The following is a 24,368-nucleotide window of genomic DNA, read 5'->3' on the forward strand; positions in this document are numbered from 1 at the left end:
TGCTAGTCCTTAAGACGACCCCCTTATTCCTAATGTTGAATATTTTAGTATAATTATCAAATGTTGGAGAAACGTAAATAGATAGACGATTGATTTAATTATTTAATTTTGCATGTTTCATCAATGTCTTATGATTAAAAAAAAAATTGTAAATACAGTTAAAAAGTCGGCATGAACATTCAATTTGTTATAAGTGACAATTAATGAAATTATTGGTTTTTCTATAATAAAATAAATATGAAAAAAAAACATATAACAATCAGCCTATTCGCCCTACCTGACATGGAAATGGATGAATGAAAAACTTTCGATAACACCTTGCAGTCAACTTGGGTTTTTCAAGTTAAAAGTTACTATCGTTAAAAATTCATCCATGGAGATGTCGGACTCAGGCATAGTAAGGCATTTCTTTCATTATTATCGAATAAGATACTTGTGCGGAAAACACACCAGACTCTCTAAAAACATAGCATTCATTATACCCTCTCTTAAACCCCAGTCCCACAAGACCACGATCGTACCACGCTCACCACGATCTGAAATAAATAAAGATCGTGGTGAGGTCGCGGTATGAGCGGCTTGAAAATGTAAATTTTCGATGCTTTCACGATGCTACTACGTCCTCATTACGCTTCTACAACGACCTTGCTACGATTATACCACGTTCTCCACGCGCTTATTGTGCGACCTCACTACGCTTATCAAGATCTGTCTACGCTCATCATGTTCTCACTACGACCGTACCACGAGTTATCCGATTGCAAACCGATCTTGCCACGCTTCTTCTGCGATTATAGCACGTTCTTACTACAATTATACCGCGATCTATTCTACGCTCTCAGCAATAACGTCAACATCGTGTTCCATATGTATACAGTTCCATTCCTTCTATTTCTGATTAATACGTCTTCTCGAAAACAATAGTCATGCCACAAAAATCTACTCGAACACGTGGGCGTGGTGGTAGGGTTTGATTTAGAGGCAGAGGGAGCTCTGATAGTAACGAATCTCGATCAAGTAGTTATGTCGGACCGACCAATCCGACGTAAATTAAAACCTATTGCTGGTCTATAAAGCTGATATGACGATATTTAAGTGAACGATAGCAGAAATGACACAGATGTGTCAATAGATATAGGAAGATGTGGTATGAGTGCGAATGAGACAACTCTCCTTCGCCAAGTAACTACTTTTAAAAGTAAACCATTATAAGCCAAGGAACGGCCTTCAACATGGAGCCTTGGCTCACACCGAACAGCAAGCTATAAAGGGTCTAGTTCCAAAATTACTAGTGTAAAACCATACAAACGGGAAAATCAATGGTTTAATCTATATGAAAACAAGAAGCATGGTTGAGCCGTAAGACAAAATGAACAAGAAGTCCCTATTACATAAAGTCAGACAGACAAAACCGTGAGATATTTAATATATTTAATGCGAAAATGACATTGAGAATGATGATCGTAGTATGAACGTAGTCAGGTCGTAAGAAGATCGTGATGAGGACGGCAAGGGCGTGCTAATATCGTACTATGGTCGTGAATAGCGTGGTATAGTCGTAGTGGAAGCGTAGTTGGGTGGCAGTAGGAACGTGATGTCGTAATAACGTCGCAATGAGATCGTAGCGCAGTTTCTCTGAAAAGAATCACGCTTTCGCTACGCTCTCGCTGCGATGGTAGCGACATTTGCGATCCTACTACGATCTTAGTGCGCTCTCACTACGCTTCTACTACGATCTGATGTCACCACGACCGCACAACGATTGTTTTGAACATGTTCAAAGTTAGCCACGCTCATCAAAATCTTGAAGACCTCACCACGACCGTGATACGACCTTACTGCGATCTACACGATCGTACTACGATCATTAAAATTTGCAATTTTTTTCACAGATCGTAGTGCGATCGTGGCCTAGTGGGACTGGAGTATTATTGATGACTTTTTTTATGAATAAGGAGTCAATGTATAGGTAGTGTCTTTGTTTTGATAAACCTTGTACAAACAATTTCATAAATTCGAAAGTTTCACTACCTAGTCAGGACTGACGACCTGTCGATATATATATTAACGTACTTTTTCTATTATAGTTATTTCACAGGTAATTTATAACACTGCTTTATGCTTGGTTTACAAAGAAAAAAAATCCGAGGAAAACACTACATTATACATGTTACTCATATTAAGTACTAAAACTACCATGAAACGACAAAAGCTGTAGCACCGAGAACTGCGACCACTGTTACAATAACTACTGAAGTTATAACGTTATCTGTGGTAATAGAGCTTTCATCTAAAAATGGAAACGAAACATGTATTACCAAATCATTTGACAACGTATCACTTATTTATTTTGAGTTGGTGTTTTTTTTTCTATTGAGGCAAGTTTACAGTTACAAAAAAAAATTAAACGTAAAAGGATTTTTCTTGCAGGTTATATGTACTGTGAAATGTGCATTTTTTTCATTTTCACTTTTATTTTATGTGATCGAAAGACGTTGTGCTGGTGTTGGCAATAATAAATATTTATATGATAAATCATATACATGTACGTGTAATACATTTAATTAACTGCCCTATGTGATAAAGAATGAATTGTAATTTGGCAAATTGAAAACGTACATCTTTAGAATAATTAACTTACAATTTACATATTGTTGTCCCACGCAACCGATAGCTTTATTACAACTGAAAGCAGAAAAAAAATATAATAACAAATTTTGTAAATACAATTAATCGAGTTCTCATAAGAATCTTAATTGGCACTAATGAATGATATTTCATCAACATATTTATAGGTTGTTTTAGAGTAAATTTTAAAAATTAAGTTTGAAGTATATTGACATAAGTGTTAATTGTATACTTTACAGTAAAGTTGGTGGTGACCTTTCTGCATTTGTTTTTAGAAAACACTTTCATTTTTGCAATATCTCTTTCAATTTCCGTTACTTAGTATTTTAGAACTTGCTAAAATTGACATTGAGATAGAAAAAAAGTTGACAGCCAAATATCCTAAAGATTATGTTTAACAAATCTATAGGGAGGCCTAGCTAAGTTTTGTGTTAAAATGAAACTCAAGTTGAGCAAAATGTCATTTATTCAAAATTCATCATTAATTGAAAATGACATAATTATTAACAATATCAAAAGTAGCAAATAAATGACAATGACATTAAAAAGCAAAGATGGGCTTTAGAAAATGTCCCAACGAGTTTATCATACATTACAGTAATAAAGAGTAAACCACTACTACAAATACAATTAAAATAATCTTGTGAAGCATCACATATCCAGTATCTCAAGATGAAATAATTGAAATAAACAGTAAAAAATGAGAATAATGATTTAAACTATTATAACAATTGGGCGGAAGATGGGTGGGGTTTTGCAAAAGGCTACAACATATTTTCAAAGTTTCTAATAAACGATGTTTGTCCTTTCAGAGCTCATGCGATAATTTTATTTTAATATCCCCTCCCAATAACTGGATAATCCACTTCCTTATTTGACCATTTTTTACAATGATCATGTAGACCTTGACCTCAGACGAGATACATAGGTTCTACACTTACATGTATGCTGTATAATACTGTACTATACCCCAGGTGGCTAATACAGATATAAAATTACTACACAGTAGATATTACTTAATCCTAAATAATTATTTGAACTTACAAACACAAATGTTTTTTTATTTTTTAAATAATTTATTTTTAACAGCCAATATTCCTCAAGATGATGTTTAACAAACCTATAGGGAGACTCCTCAAAGTTTGCTGTTACTAAAACCCAAGTTAAGCAAAATATCATTTATTCAAAATTGATCATTAATTGAGAATGACATATTAACAATATACATAGTAGCAAATTGTGTCATCCTGGTTTGCCCACGTTTGATTACATGTACATGTATATGGAAAAATAGAGGGAATTGTTGTTTTAACAATTATAAAATTAGAATTGAGAATGGAAATAGGGAATGTATCAAAGAGACAACAACCGTATAGTTTATTGCTGAATTATAGTCATACTTTTACCTTTTATTTTACCTGCAAAATTGAAAAGGAATATAATATGCTGCTATCAAATCAAGGAAAATGTGCAAAACTTTTCTATATTTTATATATATTTGGCGGGATAATGTATTTTTTTTTTTTAAATATGAAAAAATGTGTACTAAAAATGAATTATTATTCCAATCTACTAGTATTAACAAATTGATAAATTTTAAATCATTTTTTGCAATAAACCCAAGCTGGTAACATATTCTGACTCTTTTGTGGGCAGTTCTCTAAAATTATTGTATTATAAATTTGAAATTTTCCAGCATTCAAATCTTCTGTGACAGCACATCTCATCTGATACGAAGAGCCGCAGTACTATCTCTTGTTCTAACCCACCTTGTAAACACTGTTTAGCTCAACACGTTAGGAGACATTGGAGAAGCTGAAAACATACCAGCTACAACTTCATTTACAGATTACTTGAGAGGGTTTTGGGTTGAAAACTATCGCATTCTATGGAACCACTATATTACACAGAAGGACCCTGCACCACAAATCACTTGGAAGGATGACACAACAAACTAAAGAAGAGATTCAAACATGCCCTACTTAACATCTACGAGATCATTGAGCTACTGAAGGAAGACACAGGCACTAACTGAATGCAACTTTATCCAGTTTACAGTAGGAGGAGCCCCCCAACCAAAAAGACGACGATACAGAGTAATAGACACCAGACTCCAACAACTGGAAGAACGATACCAACAAGGAGTCATCAACGAGGTATATTATTCTGAAGTGCATTCCATCTTCTCCATTTCAACTGAACAATAAAGTGAAATATTTCAAATTGAGACTTTGTAAATATAATGGTTTTTTTTATGTATATATAAAAAATTGTATTTCTCATCATTTTACATGTAGTGCCCTTATTAATTATTTACCATATTACTTAACTTATTTCCTTATGCAATGCATTTGTAAAATTGATTAATTAATTAAATTATGTTTGCAATAAAAGAGAACTTGCATGTATTAATATATTGCAAATTATTCGGAAACTAATGAAAATAAAGACACTTTTATAAATTATTATAAATTAAGGAATGTATCTCCCTCATGCAAAGCTCTGACTCCTTTCACGGATTTGGCTATACTTTTTGGACCTTTTGGATTATAGCTCTTCATCTTTTATATAAGCTTTGGATTTCAAATATTTTGGCCACGAGCATCACTGAAGAGACATGTATTATCGAAATGCGCATATGGTGCAAGAAAATTGGTACCGTTAATTTTATTATAACTGAGTATCATTTTTTTTGTTATTTTTGATTTGACATTAAGATACTGTTTTTTATATTATTTTTCTATACAAAAAAACCCAACCTGAACATCTAGAAAACACTACAAACTATATATCTAAGTAAGCACAGACTATACAGTTGTATGCTCATTAAATCTTCTGTCTTTTTAGCTCACCTGGCCCAAAGGGCCAAGTGAGCTTTTCCCATCACTTGGCGTCCGTCGTCCGTCGTCCGTCGTCCGTCGTCGTCGTCGTCCGTCGTTAACTTTTACAAAAATCTTCTCCTCTGAAACTACTGAGCCAAATTTAACCAAACTTGGCCACAATCATCATTGGGGTATCTAGTTTACAAATTGTGTCCGGTGACCCGGCCAACCAACCACGATGGCCGCCATGGCTAAAAATAGAACATAGGGGTAAAATGCAGTTTTTGGCTTATAAATCAAAAACCGAAGCATTTAGAGCAAATCTGACAACGGTGAAATTGTTTATCAGGTTGAGATCTACCTGCCCTGAAAATTTCAGATGAATTGGACAACTGGTTGGTGGGTTGCTGCCCCTGAATTGGTAATTTTAAGGAAATTTTGCTGTTTTTGGTTATGCTCATTAAACCTTTTGTCTTTTTAGCTCACCTGGCCCAAAGGGCCAAGTGAGCTTTTCCCATCACTTTGCGTCCGGCGTCCGTCGTCCGTCGTCCGTCGTCGTCGTCGTCCGTCGTTAACTTTTACAAAAATCTTCTCCTCTGAAACTACTGGGCCAAATTTAACCAAACTTGGCCACAATCATCATTGGGGTATCTAGTTTACAAATTGTGTCCGGTGACCCGGCCAACCAACCAAGATGGCCGCCATGGCTAAAAATAGAACATAGGGGTAAAATGCAGTTTTTGGCTTATAAATCAAAAACCGAAGCATTTAGAGCAAATCTGACATGGGTGAAATTGTTTATCAGGTTAAGATCTACCTGCCCTGAAATTTTCAGATGAATTGGACAACTGGTTGGTGGGTTGCTGCCCCTGAATTGGTAATTGTAAGGAAATTTTGCTGTTTTTTGTTATTATCTTGAATATTATTATAGATAGAGATAAACTGTAACTGCAAAAATGTTCAACAAAGTAAGATTTACAAATAAGTCAACAAGACCAAAATGGTCAGTTGACCCCTTTAGGAGTTATTGCCCTTTATAGTCAATTTTTAACCATTTTTCGTAAATCTATGTAATCTTGTACAAAAATCTTCTCCTCTGAAACAACTGGGCCAAATAAAATGAAACTTGGCCACAATCATCATTGGGTTATCTAGTTTAAAAATTGTGTCCGGTGACCAGACCAATCAACCAAGATGGCCGCCATGGCTAAAAATATAACATAGGGGTAAAATGCAGTTTTTGGCTTATAACTCAAAAATCAAAGCATTAGAGCAAATCTGACAGGATTAAATTGTTTATCAGGTCAAGATCTACCTGCCCTGAAATTTTCAGATGAATTGGACAACTGGTTGTTGGGTTGCTTCCCCTGAATTGGTAATTTTAAGGAAATTTTGCTGTTTTTGGTTAATATCTTGAATATTATTATAGATAGAGATAAACTGTAAACAGCAACAATTTACAGCAAAGTAAGACCAAAATGGTCAATTGACCCCCTAAGGAGTTATTGCCCTTTATGGAAAAATTTTACAATTTTCATAAAATTTGTAAATTTTTACTAACATTTTGCACTGAAACTACTGGGCCAATCCTTATAGATAGGGATAATTGTACACAGCAAGAATGTTCAGTAAAGTATGATCTACAAACACATCACCATCACCAAAACACAATTTTGTCATGAATTCATCTGTGTCCTTTGTTGAATATTCACATAGACCAAGGTGAGCGACACAGGCTCTTTAGAGCCTCTAGTTTGTTTTCTTAACTTATAGATAATTGGTAGAATTAAAAGTTAAAAACCCAGGAGTAAACCGTAGCAAATAAATGACAATTACATTAAAAAGGCAAAGGTATGGTATACAAAAATTCCATCTATATTACATATAGGATATTTGAAAAGCTTAAGTCTTCTGCTGATTGACTCCTGGTAAGTCATTAAAATAATAGATGATTGATACGTACGTTTCATTTGCAAAGCAACGACATACGTAATTACATCTAAGGCCGTAATAATTGTCTGAACACTCATCCTTGCAGTTTACACCATATGTCCCATTAGGACAATCTAGTAAGGATGAAAAGAATGCATTTAATGTTCGAAATAAATTACAGCAAAAAAAGATCATTATACAAGCATTAAAACTAAACTGTGAAAACTTTAAATTCTTACAGTTTTGTTTTTCATGTAGACAAGTATTTGGAATTTTGAAAATATATGTAGGACTCTAAAGTGCGATGGGAACGCTAAAGCACGATGGACATGCCAAAGTGCGATGGTCGACTAAAGTCCGATGCCTTCATACGCTAAAGTGCGATGGTCCGCGAAAATATAGACGTACGAAACGTAGTTGAATTATGACGTTAACAGTCGTTTATACAAACCAAAAATGAACATGCCGGAAGATGAAATAAATAATAGAAGCGAACAGATGCATATCACCCCTAGTTTTGGGTGGGGTTTGTGTTGTTTATTCTTTGGTTTTCTATGTTGTGTCATTTGTACTATTGTACTATTGTTTGTCTGTTTGCCTTTTTCATTTTTGGCCATGGCGTTGTCAGTTTGTTTTAGATTTATGAGTTTGACTGTCCCTTTGGTATCTTTCGTCCCTCTTTTAATGTTTACGTTAACGTTAAATTATTGTCCATTTTATTGAAGAGTATAAACGTCGGTAAAATAAAGGTACACGTTTTCAAGCGTAAATCATAAATTTTCATTTAAAACTTCAGTGTGTACATTGTAGTAGATCACCTTAGTTTTTGGTGGTGTTCGTGTTGGTTTTTTTTTTAGTTTTCTTTGTTGTGTCATGTGTACTATTGTTTGTCTGTTTGTCCTTTTCATTTTTAACCATGGCGTTGTAAAATTATTTTTGATTCATGAGTTTGACTGTCCCTCTGGTACTATACATATATGTAAACAATTATTGTGTTTGAACTTTTCGATAAAGTCAAGAATCACGACCAATAGAAGGTTAAGCAACATTCATACTCTGAGAATATACTAACAATGTTCATATAATATTTACCAATGCAATCTTGTGAATTCGAATCCAGTCTATATCCTTGACAGCATCTCAGCTGCGTTTTTTCACCACTTTAAAATAATTTAAAAATGTAATGTAGACTCGATGAAAATTTGTACTGTAACATCTATACCAATGATTTTCTGATATGGCATATATTCATTAATACACAATATTTTTATTGACAAACGATAAGGGTCGTGGGATCCCGGAACCAATGGTGGCAAAACACGTAATGCAGCCTGCTTAGGACATAACATTAGTTTTAAGAAAACTAAATTGCAACAAAAATGACAATTTAACGAATAGATTGTTACAAAAATACCAGTATAAACACTTAAATGTCCATTTTAAGTATGGACATTCTGAATTCGTTTTGCATCATAATATTGTCATTTCACTTAGAAAAAGACCATTGTAAGTCTGATTAGGATATCTATAGTTCATCATTCATTATCGGGTGAAACCAACACGTGATAGGATGCATGCTTCAACCCTGCATCTCATCCCTCCAGTTAAGCGCCGGATTTCCTGTTGCAGTATTTCCCGTCATTCCCGGTACACATCTGCTCCAACTAACATAAATTTTGTACAAGAGGTTCGTCTGCTTGTACCCGACGGCCAAACGTGTCCCAAATATGCGCTATCCGATTTAATCCGCACTCACGAAAGACCATGGAAGAGCAATTACTTCTTCACCTTGAAGAAATGCTATACCCGCACTTGAACGATGCCACGTAGTCATTCATATACACCGCTATTAGGAAGTTATCAAAATGAGATACAACCATTGGTCTATCGGATTTTGGCAAGTCTTTAACGTTATTGTATTTCCGCACAAACCTGCTAACTACAGTTGCCTCTCTGCCATTCAATAGCTTTATAAGATAATCCTGATGACCGCATCCCGATAATCTGCCACCTTTGTGCCTCCGACATTCAGCTTCGTGTCTTCTTACCATGTTCACAGAGTGGATAAAATTTGAATCGTTGGACTTTTGAAATATTCAAATTTGAAGTGCGGGAGAACTTCATTTTGTAATTTGTATAAGGCCATAGTTCACGTACATGATACGTCGACATCTCAATAACCAGTCACACATGTATGGTCACAACTTTCTAAAGGAACATTGGTCTTGTTAAAATCAATATTCATATTCAAATAAACATTTTTGGTAAATAAAGACACCTATGATGCAATATAGTAGGGAGTGCTTAACTTTTTTCCTTGCGTATTTTATACAAATGTGTTCGATTAAGTTTCGACTTACGTAGTATGATAGATTATTCTTAGTTGGCTTTTTATAAAACGGAATCGTGCTTCCAGATTAAGTTTTTTTCTTTTCTGCATATAACTGTACATGTTCGGAACACGGCGTGTTTCTAACTACCAGACATATTACGTCAAGAAAACATTAAGGGGAGTAAAGAAAGGAACTCGCGAAAAACAATATTATAGTATTCGACTTCAAGTTCAACGGAATGTTAACTATGCAACGACACAATTCAGCAATGTTGAACCTTGTCTTGCTAATAATTTTAAGTCAATTAATTATACACTGTCAAAAAAGCGTTTTAGTTATATATATATATATATATATATAGAAGTAAGTCTATAAAAATAAAACAGACAGCAAATTTGATATGTTAGTGATACTGAGCAGATAAGGGAAAACTATAAAAGTCTTAAAATTATTAAAGTCTTGATTTAATTCTGTTGCGCAAATCTTAAGTCAATATCATTTTAGTATAAAAAAAAATCTACTTACCGTGTTAGATAGCAAACTCTTGTGTTATCCTTTCTGATACTAAAAGAAAACTTTACAGTACATGCTAAGAAACAAATTATTATTTTCAACATGATGTGATTCACAAATGTCTGTATCCATGAGAATTCATAACAATGTTTCCCTGATTTTTTTAATTGTTGTTCCGGTATGTAAATAACAAGGAAATTATCACATTATTTTTTCAAAATTCAATTTTAAGCTTAACAAGTATTTAATCTAAACAAATGAGGATATGAGTGCCAGCATTTGTCAGTTTTGTGCCAAAGTTTTGCGTAGTGGTACAACACCATTTTTTTTTAATGTAGTTCAAGTACATGTAGTTTTTTTTATTAAAATGTGTTCCACAGTGACATTTATCTGGATGTGAGATTAGAAGCAAACTCTGAATATTATCATATTGTCATTTTTTCAATATTTGGTTAAAATATTCAATATCCAATATTTGGTTTCAATATTCAATAGACATGCTGTTTTTTACTTAATCTTTTGAATCCATGGCTAACTGCCAATAATCAGACTTTAAATCATAAAGTTCCCTTACCCAATAAGGCCAGTATGTCATCAATGTGTGCAAAAGGCGTAAAATTAATTTTTGTTATTTGGTTATTTTTTCTGTAATCAATGTAAAACCGAATAGAGTTGTCTTTCTTTTTTTGTTAAAACAATTGGAGCTGACCAAGGTGACGGTGACTTTCTGATAATGTTTGCTACCAGCATTTTCTTTACTGCTTTTTCGATACATGGTCTATGTTTCAAGGAGTTAAATAAGGTCTTAATTGATACGGGCGATTATTTCTAGTATAATTTTTCATTTTGAGTGTTTCAAGTCTTCCTAAATCGTTATCTTTTTTAGCAAATATATCCTTATTTGCCAAAACTAATTTTTCTATTAAAGAACAATTATTCATTTGAGACATTAATTTCAAGTAAACTAATTTTTGAAAATATTTCATTTGATTTTTCAATATTATTTATTGAAATAATATTTTATTCCTGTAATAGTTCATTTCGAGCAATTATACAACCTCTTTTTAAGCGAAAAGTTTTATCCGTGTTATTTATAAGCATAACAGGGAACTTCCTAGAATCATCCAATTGAAAAATTGAGTTACTTAACATTTATCCCGGTTCAGTATATCCTGAGTACTTTATTTGGTCTTTTATAACATTTTTGATTCGTAGACGAAACGCGCAAAAGGCACTGATGGTGGAGATTTATTTCCCCGAGGGTATCACTAGCCCAGTTGTCAGCACTTAACTTTTAGGAATTTTGTGGTCCTCAATGCCCTTCAACTTCGTTTTTTAATTTGGCCTTTTATAACATTTCTTTTATTCGAGCGTCACTGATGAGTCGTTGGTAGACAAGACGCGCGTCTTTCGTAAATATTAAATTTAATTTCCTGTATCTATGATGAGTTTATCTGAGACATTTGAAAAACTATGTTTTTATTTTTTTCGCGATTATATTTGGTTGACGCCAAACAACAATTTACAGTTTAAGGTTATGATAATACACATGATTATAATCGAATTATTAAAGCAATGTGTAAATCTTCGTCTAAAGGTCCATATACCTTGTCAACTCTTAAACGTCTCATATTATAGTATAATCTAACTCCATTTTGAATTATAATCAATCAGGATCAAGTGTTATATTTCTTTTCATATTACCCGCTATATAAAATAAATGACTTTGAGCAACACTTTTCATTTTAACGCTGATATTCATACAACCTAACACGTTAAGAGGAACGCCATTAACTGATTAATTTACTATTTTCTTACTTAATTTTTGGGGATTTTTTCTGCTTACATCTACGAGACTACAATAATTACGTGATTGACTTTTGATTCTAATATGACGTGCTTCTTTCGTTTTGTGAATAAACCCATACTTTAAATCAAATAATTATTTTTTTGCACGTGCGTATATTGACTACTGCAGAAAAATGAATTTTATCAAATTGGCATTCATTTAACATATTTCATTAACTTAAAACACTGTCAAACTCTTAAATGATGCATATGTTGTACTGTTTTTTGGCAAAACTTTTAGGACTTTTGGTCCTCAATGCCCCCTGACTTGATACTTTATTTGGCCTTTTTAACCTTTTTGGATTCGAGCGTCACTGATGAGTATTTTGTAAACAAAACGCGCGTCTGGTGTATATACAAAATTTAGTCCTGGTATCTATGATGAATTTATTTACAACCACTGGGTCGATGCCATTGCTGGTGGAGATTTTTTCCCCGAGGGTATCACAAGTCCCGTAGTCAGCACATTTTGTTCTGACATGCATTATCATTTTCGTATTTTTTTTAAATACTAAGACTGTTCTACCTCAGACATAGATTACCTATGCTGTTTTTGGCCAAAAAATTAGGACTTTTGGTTCTCAATGCTTTCTTACTTCGACCTTTATTTGGCCTTTTTATTTTTTTTGGATTCGAGCGTGACAGGTGAGTCTTTTGCAGACGAAACGCGCGTTTAGCGTATATACAAAATTTAGTCCTGGTATCTATGATGAATTTATTCACAACCGCTTGGTCGATGCCACTGCTGCCGAAGATTTATTTCCCTGATGGTACCACAAGCCCAGTTGTCAGCAAAACTTAGTCCTGGTGTCTATGATGAGTTTATTTACTAATTCAATTATCATGACTGTAATGTGTTGCAATTGGAAAATGACATTTGTGATCTAGATACGACAACCGTGCCTGCTGGCTCCTCCTTCTGAAAAATCACATTGCCAGTCGTTTGCCTGTTTACAAACAAAAAAAAGGAGTTTCATGGAAGAGCCTACACTTTACACTTCGGAATTACCTTAATTGTCCTAATCAGAATCGAAATAATCAGTGTAAGATATACTATATTACAGTTACTATTTATTTTTACATAGATAGGCATTATATTCATGTAATTTTAATCCTCACTATCGCTCGGGCAAAAATAATCACGAATATAATGCCTACCCATATTAAAACAACAATAAAGTAAGGCTTGCATCAATTATTTCTTAATAAAACATGAGTTAGGGCTTCCTGCTAAATTCATGCATAGTTGTGTCTACTTTTAAAACTGCACTATTTATCGGCTTCATTATAAAGAGAGCTATTTATGTTGTTTGATTCCTAGTGTTCCTATTAACTGGTATGCTTTTGCAGAACCTTTTTATATGACCTGATTTATTGCAATTCCAGCAAATATGTGTTAATCTTTCCTTTACTCCATAAATAAATTTCTGTTATTTCTAGGTTGTGTACTACAATTTTTAGAAAAATTATATGGCTTGTCACTGCTGGTGGAGATTTATTTCCCCGCGGGTATCACAAGCCCAGTAGTCCACTTTTTGTGCTGACATGAATTGTCATTGATATGGATTTATTTATAAATTTTACTGATTACAAATTTTTGATTATTTTTTTTAAATACTAAGGCTTTTCTACATTAGGCATAGATTACCGTAGCTGTATTTGGCAAAACTTTTTGGAATTTTGGTTATCAATGCTCTCCAACTTCGTACTTTATTTGGCCTTTTTAACTTTTTTGGATTCGAGCGTCCGTGACGAGTCTTATGTAGACTAAACAAGTGTCTGGCGTATTAAATTATAATCCTGGTATTTTTGACAAATATTTCAAAAAGGGAACAAAGTTTGTATCATTCTTTTTTTCTAATTCTAACAAAGTTTAATGTATATGTTAGCGGCAATAAGTGAAATTAGGCATTAAGCTTAAATCCTAGGCAATAAGCTAACGCCTAGGAATTAAGTTATTGCCTGAAATTTTCAGGCATTAACCTTATTACCTGAAATCTGATGATGATTATTCAGCCTATAGCCGAACATAACTTTAGGCAATAAGTGAATTTCAGAATTTATCTTTATCTAGTGATTTATTCTTCATAGTAGTTTCTAAAAAATACTCTTAATACTATATGTACTCCATACATTCATTTGACAGATCTTCATATTTTATTTAGTAATTTAAGTAGTTAAAAAACAGAATTAAGGATGTATTTTTCTGACGTTTCAGTTTCGTTCTGCAAAATTTTTAGAAAACGGGTGAAGGTACAAAAAATGAATATACCAGAAACATGAACAAATGTACATCCCCTATCACTTTTTTCTTTCAAAATTCTTAGATATGTAATGTTTAAATCATTAAAAACAAAAATGCTGAAACAATATGCATTTTGTACTAAAACAGAGAAAATCACTAATTTACAAAATGTATTGACACCATTGGAAATTTGACACGAAAAAGCCTCTAAATATGATAAAACTTATTGATATTAATTTAGTTACCTATAGTTAAATTTATTCAGATTGGTTTACTTCATCTTCATTGAATATACGATACAAAAAATGTTGGATAGTGATTTTTTTTACGATAATTATAGATTATCGTAGATTATCTCAATTGATTTTCTCGCTTGAGCTGGTTGAAAACAATCGAGTTGAGATGACCAATGATAATCTGTTTATCGCTATTTTACCTATGATGACGTTGTGAATGTCAATGTCAATTTCGTTAGCAACCCCACGTGGCCTCCTTAGTTTCTAACGATAATTTTTCCATCTCAAGCGAGAAGCATGAAATGAAAATTATCACAAAAAAAAAATCAAAGGAAAATGCACAAAATAGCGATAATAGCCCAAAAATATGTAAAAATTGACGGAAATAATCTAAATTGGGTACTTTCAAAATGCTGTAGCAAAAAAAAGTGCACCCCCATAAGAGATCATAAGATTTGTTTTCTCCAATTATTGTTTACAGTCATATAAATAAAAAAATCAGGTTAAGAAAAAAGTTTAATTCTAAAAATGTTTGGCTCCTCAGAGATGTGCACCCTTAAATCATACTTTTTTGTGACATTACAAAAAAACAAAGATTTTAATAAAGTGATAGTATCAAGGGGGTGCGGGAGATTCTATAAAATAGCTATGCTAATTATGTGAAATTCTTTACCCATCACTAATAGAGCTGCTTTGAATTGATAAAAAGTAGACTATATTTAGAAATAATATTTTGTTTACACCATTTTCAATTTATTTTTAATTGGATAAGTAAACTTTCTTTTTTAACAGTTCCACAACTTGTGATAACAAATGACACAAATTTCTATCTAGTTTTCATATTTTCTCAAGTATTATTTGATGAGTTTTGATCTATATAACATATTTTAAAAGTAATTTCATTTATTGTAGATGACATTTTAAAATTCAGTTCTTATAATTTTATTATGTAACAAATGTATTTTTTATTTAAATGAATAAATGTCTTTTATTGACATTCGTTTATATTTTAGGCATTAAGCTTAATGCCTGCACACATTTTTCAGGATTTAAGCTTAAATCCTAGGTTTTAAGACTAATGCCTAACATTATTTAGGCAATATACTTACTGCCTAGGCGTTAGCTTATTGCCTAGGATTTAAGCTTAATGCCTAATTTCACTTATTGCCGCTAACATATACAAAGAAACAGAAAAACCATAACGTTTCTGATGTTAGTCCTGTTGTTAAGGTAGTAATACACAGTTTAGTTTCGCATTTTGGCCCTGGTGGATTATTCAAATACGAAAGTTATTGTGTAATAAAACTCATTTTTAGACAGCTGAGTACTAATTTAGCCGTCAAAGATAGTTTATAAGAATATCAAGATGTTTTACATGTTTTATTGACTATTTTCGAAGTTTTTGACGCAATCTTACAAAACAGTGAGACAAAAGACATATGATTTTCTTTGGATTAACTGAAAGATATATGTCAACAGCTTCAGAAAAGGTTTTACATATCCCAATTGTTACGTTATTCACGTTCTTGTTCACACTATACGGACTTCATATACAGGAGTGTGCTCCTTACGCAGAAACTGCTCGAACAAAGTTATGAGGAGGACAGATTAAAATTGACACTCCGTAAATTTTATGGACACCATCACGAATTGGTGGATCCGTACGATGTGTCTTTAACCAAACTAGCTAAGGACATTTTTACCACATGGTAGATTGTGGTTTGTCATTATGTCGTCTAATCTTTTAATTACCAAACGTGACTTATTCCCGATTGTGACTGTTTTGCTTAATGTGAATTCGCATTACTATAAGACGTGTTACGGTACTTGTCTATCCCAAATTCATGTATTTAGGAAAGACCTTATTGTTTTTCTCCTGTTTTTTTTTTTCCTTTTTCTTTTTTTTCTTCCAACATTTGTTTGAAAGGGTCTCCTCCCCTTTCTGTTGAAGTTATCAAGACCAAATATGTACCATCGATAGACCTCATCATGAACTTCTACCAGATGAACTTTTGTAGGATTTCATCATCCCCTTTAGAAGTTATCTCCCTTTTATTGATTTTTTTCAACCTGCCCCCTTCAAATGTTTGAAAGATATCATGACCTTTTATGGACAATATGTAGATATCATCATGATGTATTACCATATGAGGCTGCTTAGGATTCCATCATCCCCTTTGAGAGTTATATCCCATTATAACATTTTTTTTAATTTGCATTTTTCTTAAAAAGTGTTAGAGATAAAATGTAATTCAAAATGACAGCATGTACAAGAGCAGATGGAAATGTTTATAAACATAAACAATTAATTTGTTACTTACCCTTATAAGGAGTTATTTCCCTTGAAAAATTATAAATAATTTTTGAAAAATTCTATTTCGAGAACCGGAAGCCATAGAGACCTGGAACCTTCACCAATAATCTTTAATTCATGTGACCTTCAATATGCACCCAAGGTCAAAGGTCACCGAGTGCAAAAAAAATGTACGCTGCAAATTCAAGCTTACATATAAGAAAAACGATAAGACTTTGCTGCATACATACAGCATGTAAATTGTTCCTCTCGATGAGCTCTACATTTTATACAATAAGCCCAAAAATGTCCGACCGTCTGTTCAAAAGTTACAACGGGATGATTCTTAAAAGTATAGTATTTTGTGTATATCTTTTTAAAGGTAATATATATCAACCTACTATCAACTGCAAAGATGATCAGTTATTCAAGACCTTCAATTTGAGGTCAATGTCAGGTCATGATGAAATTTCACATTGACCTTTACAGTATACTATGACCTTGACCTTGTGATATTTGAAAGGTCAAGTGGTCCTGAGTTGAATGGTGATAGTCCCATGTCTCCACGGCTTTCGGTTCTTAAGTTTGGTATTGCATCATATATTTGATGATTAAATGTGACCTTGGTGAACTTTGAAATTGTCCCAATTCTTTTTCTATAATGTTGTCCTTTAACTGTAGATCATTTACCATTTAACAGATTTGAGATATCTATTGTCGTTTTAGAGATAATGCAGTTTGTAATTTTTCGAGCGGAGGCATATTTTCTGAATCAACAACAGCTAACCACTTAAAATGTTTAAGAAATTGACGAGATTAACATAGTTATATGTTTGACCAAATACCAAAAACATTAAATGGAAAAAACGCCAAAAATTCAATTTGAAATTTTCATGTTTTGCATTGACTTTGTAAGTTTCATAACTTCTATTTATATAGTTGATATTGCATCATGTTTTGCACTTTGTCAAATGGGGTCATCTGATATATCTAATTGAAGGTCTTCATAAACTCTACTTATAAATGAAAATTTTAAATACCCTTTTCATCCCAGGGGGACGGGTGGGGTCATTTAGTGCAAAAATTCAAAGGAGTAGGTCCGGTTAGGACCGATTTTGGCCTCAAATTTCAGTTTCATCTGACGAAAGATTTTGACCACTTTTTAAACACTTAAGTGTCTATTTCATATGTTTCCATTAATTTATGTGAAAGATTTTAACTTATTTCGTCATTAAAAACGATCCGATTCAAGCTCAAATATGAAAAATCTACCAAATATGCGAAAAAATGTCACTTTTCAGATGGTTTTTGTCAAAAACGAAAGTGGAATCATCCGTGTTCATCCTCAACCTTTATATATGTTATGTATTATCATCAAAGACAACTTCTATTTAAATATTTTGGATGAACACGAATGCGGCCACTTTCGTTTTAAACGGAAACAGTCTAAATTTCAAGTAAAATCCTGGAATTGTTTTCAGATTTCAGTAATTTAGCATGACTTTATGGTGCTAGTACCCAATATATGCGCATTGTATTGTCAAAAACAGCCCATATTTATGTAGAAGAACCATTTTACTATCCAATAAACAACTAAAAGTTTACATTTTAACAATTCTGTTAAACTGCCATATTTTGGGGCCAAAAAAGGGTCTTACCGGACCTACTCCTTTCTCAGATGGTAAGGTTGTCGCATATCAAATGAAAGAACATAAAGTGTACATTTTAAATTTCAAATTGACGTCTCCCAAAAATGGGTTGGATGGGGTTATTGAGTGCAAAAATTAAATTTTCTTTTAAGATAGGGTTGTTGTATATCAAATGAAAGGTCATGATGTGTACATTTGAAATATCAAATTCCCGACCTCCAAAAATTACTTGGTTAGGGTTATTAAGTGCAAAAATCAAACTTTCTAGAACATGGTGTTGTCGCATATCAAATGAAAGCTCTTCTACACTGTGTTGCATAGATCAAACCTCCGATCTCAAAAATGTAGGCGGATGAGCTCATTAAGTGTAAACAGCGAAAAGTTTCAGAAGGTATGCTTGTCGTATATCAAACGAAAGGTCGTACAAAGTACATTACGAAAACATCACTTTTACATATTTATTCGAAATGCGCATCTGGTGCAACAAAATTGGTACCGTTGATTTTATTACTACCACTGGGTCGATGCCTTTGCTGGTGGACTATAAGTCCCCGAGGGTATCACCAGCCCAGTAGCCAGTACTTCGGTACTGGCATGAAAATACGGATTTTTTGTGTTATTAAAATTAGCTGTTACAAAATATTAGAAATTATTATAAATTCAGGAATGTATCTCCCTCATGCAAAGCTCTGATTCCTTTCACGAATTTGGCTATACTTTTTGGACCTTTTGGATTATAGCTCTTCATCTTTTATATATGCTTTGGATTTCAAATTATTTTGGCCACGAGCATCACTGAAGAGACATGTATTGTCGAAATGCGCATCTGGTGCAACAAAATTGGTACCGTTGATTTTATTACAGGAAAGACCTTTCAATTGTTTTACAAACAATTGAGATACTAGTGTTATATTTGTAATTTTCATCGGATTTTGTCAAATGTGTTGACGTCTTTTCTATTATATTTATGTTTTATGGAAAGAAAAATTAATCACCGCTTCATTTATTAAATTTTGTTCAACGTGATCTGTACGATAATTTACGTTTCAAGTTGCATTCATAACAAACTGGACATAAATATTATATTTAGTTGCTATTAATAAGTATTGCAATATGCATTGTGCTTTAATGTTATATCAGTATTTAGTTCTAATATAATCTTAAATATATCCTAATTCCATCTTACTTTTGAATTATAGTTTTTCATATGTGACGTCATTTTTGTGCTTTTTTCAGATATTTCATAAATTCAAATGTGACATAATTTTTGGCCTTTTCGCCATCGTATGTGACGTCATTTTTATGATTTATTGCGTTGAGGCCTGGACTAAATCGGGTGTGTCTATTCTGTGTTGGTCTTAGCATTATGTATTCGGGTTTAGTTTTCTGTAATTAGTTAATACTTCAGTTTCATTATGTATATCTGTTTTATATTCATTTGATAAAATTTACTGTTTGCAATAGCTTTAATTGTTCTAAATAATAAGTATGTTCTTACCCCAAGCATAAAAACATAGCCGTATTTGACACAACCTTTTTCAACTTTTGATCTTCAGTGCTGTACAACTTTGTACTTGTTTTCACTTTCGATCTTTTATATCTGGACGTCACTGGTGAGTTTTGTGTTGACGCGGTGCGTTTTTGGCGTATTGAATTTTAAACCTCATGCTTTTTGTTATCTATTAATCATGTGTTTCTTTGTCTAATATGTTTATTTGTATTGTAGTCCTTTTATATTATGTTGTCATTTCAATGTTATATTTAACATTGCCATTAAAGTGCGAGGTTTGGCATGCCACAAAACCAAGTTCAATCCACCATTTTTTTCCTTGAAAATGTCCTGTACCAAGTCAGGAAGATGGCCATTATTATATTTTTGTTCGTTTCTGTGTGTGTTACATTTTAACGTTGCGTCGTTTGTTTTCTCTTATTTTTGTGTGTAAATTCACATAAATTGCGATAAGACGTGTCACGGTACTTGTCTATCCCAAATTCTTGTATTTGGTTTTGATGTTATATTTGTTATTCTCGTGGGATTTTGTCTGATGCTTGGTCCGTTTCTGTGTGTGTTATATTTAAGTGTTGTGTCGTTGTTCTCCTTTTATATTTAATGCATTTCCCTCGGTTTTAGTTTGTTACCCTGATTTTGTTTTTTGTCCATGGATCTATGAGTTTTAAACAGCGGTATACTACTGTTGCCTTTATTCCTTACGTCTTAACTACTATCCCATTCCCTTTCATGAATGTGACCTACCGAATTAGACTATTTACCGGATTTGTTATCACATAAGCAACACGACGACAGCCACATGTGGAGCAGAATCTGCTTACCCTTCCGGAGCACCTGAGATTACCCCTATTTTTTGTATTTTAAGCCATGGCGTTTTCAGTTTATTTTCGATTAATGAGTTTGACTGTCCCTTCGGTATCTTTCGTCCCTCCTCTATTATTCCCCAACCCTTTGTCATTTTTCGTCCTGTATGTGTAGATTTTCCTTTTATTTTTGCCCTGATCTTTCAAATTTCCTTAAACTTCAGTTTTCTTTGAATACTTTGTGTTTAATATTGTCCGAAAGGCATCCATTTTGACAGAGAATGATAAAAATCACTCGTGTTTTGGAAAAATATAACCTAAACACTAAATTTGTTTAAAGTGAAAGTAGAAGTTTATATTTAATATAGGATACAATCATTTAAATATTTCAAATTTATTTGTAATATATTTTAATAGCCAGATATTCAAAAGAGTTTAAAAGTCATTTCGTTAAGAATAAACAATTAAGAAAATTTTGGGTTGCAGTTCCTGTGATTATAAACGTCAGCATTTATTACAGCAAAAAGGTATATATGGTCATGTGGTCAAAGTTGCCCCAAAATGCAGTTGTTACGGAAGCTTTCAAATTCTGCACTAAATTGGAAAGGGTAATTTTAAAAGGCTCCCGCAAACTTCATAACAAAATCTATACATTGTAAAATATTCATTTGATATTCACCTTTTTTCAAACCTTAATGGATAAGGTTTAAATAAAGATCAAAATTCTAACCCTGAATCATCCAATCAGGAGCTCAAAAGTAGTTTTATTCTGAGTATTATCTCCAATGTAAACCTCTATTGTAACCCACAACTGCATGAGACAGAAATGCTTAATCAAAGTTTCAATTCAGAAGTACAACGGAATGGAAATCTGTTAAAATACGTTTGTGTAGTTTAAACAATCTGCAATCTGGTTACTTAAATGTACATATATGATACACTGACCTTCATAGAAGTATTTTAAAACCGAAGTCAATTGATTTACCAGTTATCTACAGTAATGAATCAATTGTTCTATTGTTTGATCTAAGAATAGAAAATGAGGTGAGTAACGTACATTTTTTATTATCAAAATATAAACTTGTCAACCGTCTTATTAAAGCTTTCAAATTATCATTTGAGTGGTTTGTTTCATGCTTATGATAAATCAATGGTTTGAATGCTATATTGATTTTATTTCTCTAGTTCAGACATGCATTGTAATCACTGTGTTCATTGAATTTAATAAATGTTGTTTTTTTTTGTTTGTTTTCAGAACAATGATTTAAATTATTAAATTTCACATTTTTAAAAGACACAGTTAATATAATCATAGATGTTTTATGATATAAGGGGATACAAAATAAATGCATTGTTCCCCCACACATACTAAATGTTATAAATTATAACCTTGTGTTTAAATATATCAATCAAGTTTCCGTATCAAGATTTAGCATGTTTAAACGTTATTTACAAACTTATTTACGTCTCCCCTGAGTTAGAATGTTTTGGGATTTTAATTGGTTTGTCAGTCCTTGACTAAATATGAATAAGTTTGACAAGATGTTTCAGAAGTGTTTTTAGGCTAACATATTCATCTGATAAAAAATATACTTTATTTACTAAAATTGCTTGGTTTATCAATAACAATCAATTCAAATGACATAATATTTTAAACTTCGGGAGCAAAACCTTAGTATGTGTAGCTCATATCAATATGTAGACTTTGATGAGTGTGATGCCGGAATCTTTGAAGAGGGCATTACTGTACTCAATGAAACAGAAAGTAGAGCACTGTAATCAATCATTGAAACACATTTATTATGAAAGGCCTCAGCTTTCCAGTACAAGAGAAACTATTGCAACTTGGACACACCCGAGAAATTGCTGGTTCGTGACTGAATTAAAGTATATAACTATGTGTAAGCCTTATTTTGGCCTGGGTATTTAGTCTTGATATTTTCATCTGATAAAGTCATGCTGATTATAAGATGCACAGTTTTCTCTACTTTCAAAATCGTTCTGTTTCAAACCGTCGACCTGGAACTTATCAATTATTGGTAATATTAACTATTTGAAAAACAAAAGGACCTGGAATGGAATATTTTTTTTATCAACTGCATTGTCCAATATTAGTTATAAATAAAGTTGAATTATTTGTTTCGCTGTTTTGCGTCATGCCGCGGCCGGCTAATAAAACGGAAAACTGTACCTATATATTCGTATTGTCATCTTTTATAGTCACACTGATTAAAATACGTCAATAGGAAACAATGTGACAATGATAGAATTTAGTAGTGTCAACCATGTTAGATTATGTCCTGTGTATATAACAAATCCGAAATAAACTGTTTGGTGGTGCGCCTGTCAAATGTTAAACGTACTGATAAGGGATGGGGAACAGGTGAATATACAATTGGTATCGGTTTCGGGTTCGACCCGGAACTTGTAAAATTATTGGCAATATTATTTATGTGGAAAACAAAAGTGTCTGGAGTGGTGTAGTTTTTAATCAACACCATTGAACTATATAAGCTATATATAAAGTTGAATTCTTTGATTTGTCTTGTTTATCCCATGACGGCTAACAAATTGGACCTCGTTATTTTAGTATTATAGATATTTGTTATGATGGTATGATACTAAACCCCTAACGGAATGGATTGTGTCTGGGATTCATCTGATGAAGACATAATCTTTCAATCAGTTTAATTTAAGTCTGGAGCTGGCATGTCAGTTAGTTGCTAGAAGTCTGTTATTTTTATGTATTATTGCCATATTGTTTAATATGCGTATTGTTATGCGTTTACTTTTCTACATCTGCTAGAAGTATAAGGGGATCATTGAGATCTCATTAACATGTTTAACCCCGTCGCATTTTTGCGCCTGTCCCAAGACAGGAGCTTCTGGCCTTTTTAAGTCTTGTACTAATCTAAATTTTAGTTTCTTGTGTACAATTTGGGGTTTAGTATGGCAATCATTATCACTGAACTAGTATATATATTTGTATCCCGCTTTTTTACACGTTTCGATAATCCTCAACACATTATCGTTGGAAATCGACAAGGGAAACACTACAAAAATGGGCGTGGCGGTTATTAGGTAGAATGCGGATTTTGCGGAATATATATTTGTTTACGTCCCAGCTGAAGGACGCCTCCAGAATTTCTCGCTGCATTGAAGACCTGTTGGTGACCTACTGCTGTTGTCTATTCTATGGTTGGGTTGTTGTCTCTTTGACACATTCCCTATTTCCATTCTCAATTTCATTAAGTTCCAGTTACAAACTATGCATCAAAAGTGTGGGGATACAAAAGTATCTTTGAAATAGCTATGATAGAAATATATACCATAAACTCAGCCGTGGAATCAGTGGTAATTGTTTCTGTTCACTGGATTCTTGTTTAAAAAATTTGTTCAATTGTGTAGTGTAAACATTATTAGTATGAAGAAATAAAGTTGAAGATGAGTTACACTTTGTGACTGAATATCCACTATATATTGATAACAAAAATTAGTTTTTTTCCGATATTTCTATAACTTGTAATAATTTTCAATTTATAGACATGACTATTCA

At 32.8% G+C, this 24,368-nt stretch overlaps 1 long non-coding RNA gene across 1 annotated transcript; it reads right to left on the bottom strand.

Moving 5' to 3' along the window:
- Positions 1-2,654: 2,654 nt before the first annotated feature.
- LOC134709763 (uncharacterized) lies at positions 2,655-8,546 on the bottom strand. The gene is made up of 3 exons (XR_010106034.1): positions 8,475-8,546; positions 7,414-7,516; positions 2,655-2,685 (listed from the first exon to the last, which is right to left on the bottom strand). It is a non-coding gene; the product is annotated as an uncharacterized LOC134709763 (long non-coding RNA).
- Positions 8,547-24,368: the final 15,822 nt, after the last annotated feature.

Source organism: Mytilus trossulus, chromosome 3 (genome assembly GCF_036588685.1).
Source record: "Mytilus trossulus isolate FHL-02 chromosome 3, PNRI_Mtr1.1.1.hap1, whole genome shotgun sequence".
Classification (NCBI taxonomy): Eukaryota; Metazoa; Mollusca; class Bivalvia; order Mytilida; family Mytilidae; genus Mytilus; species Mytilus trossulus.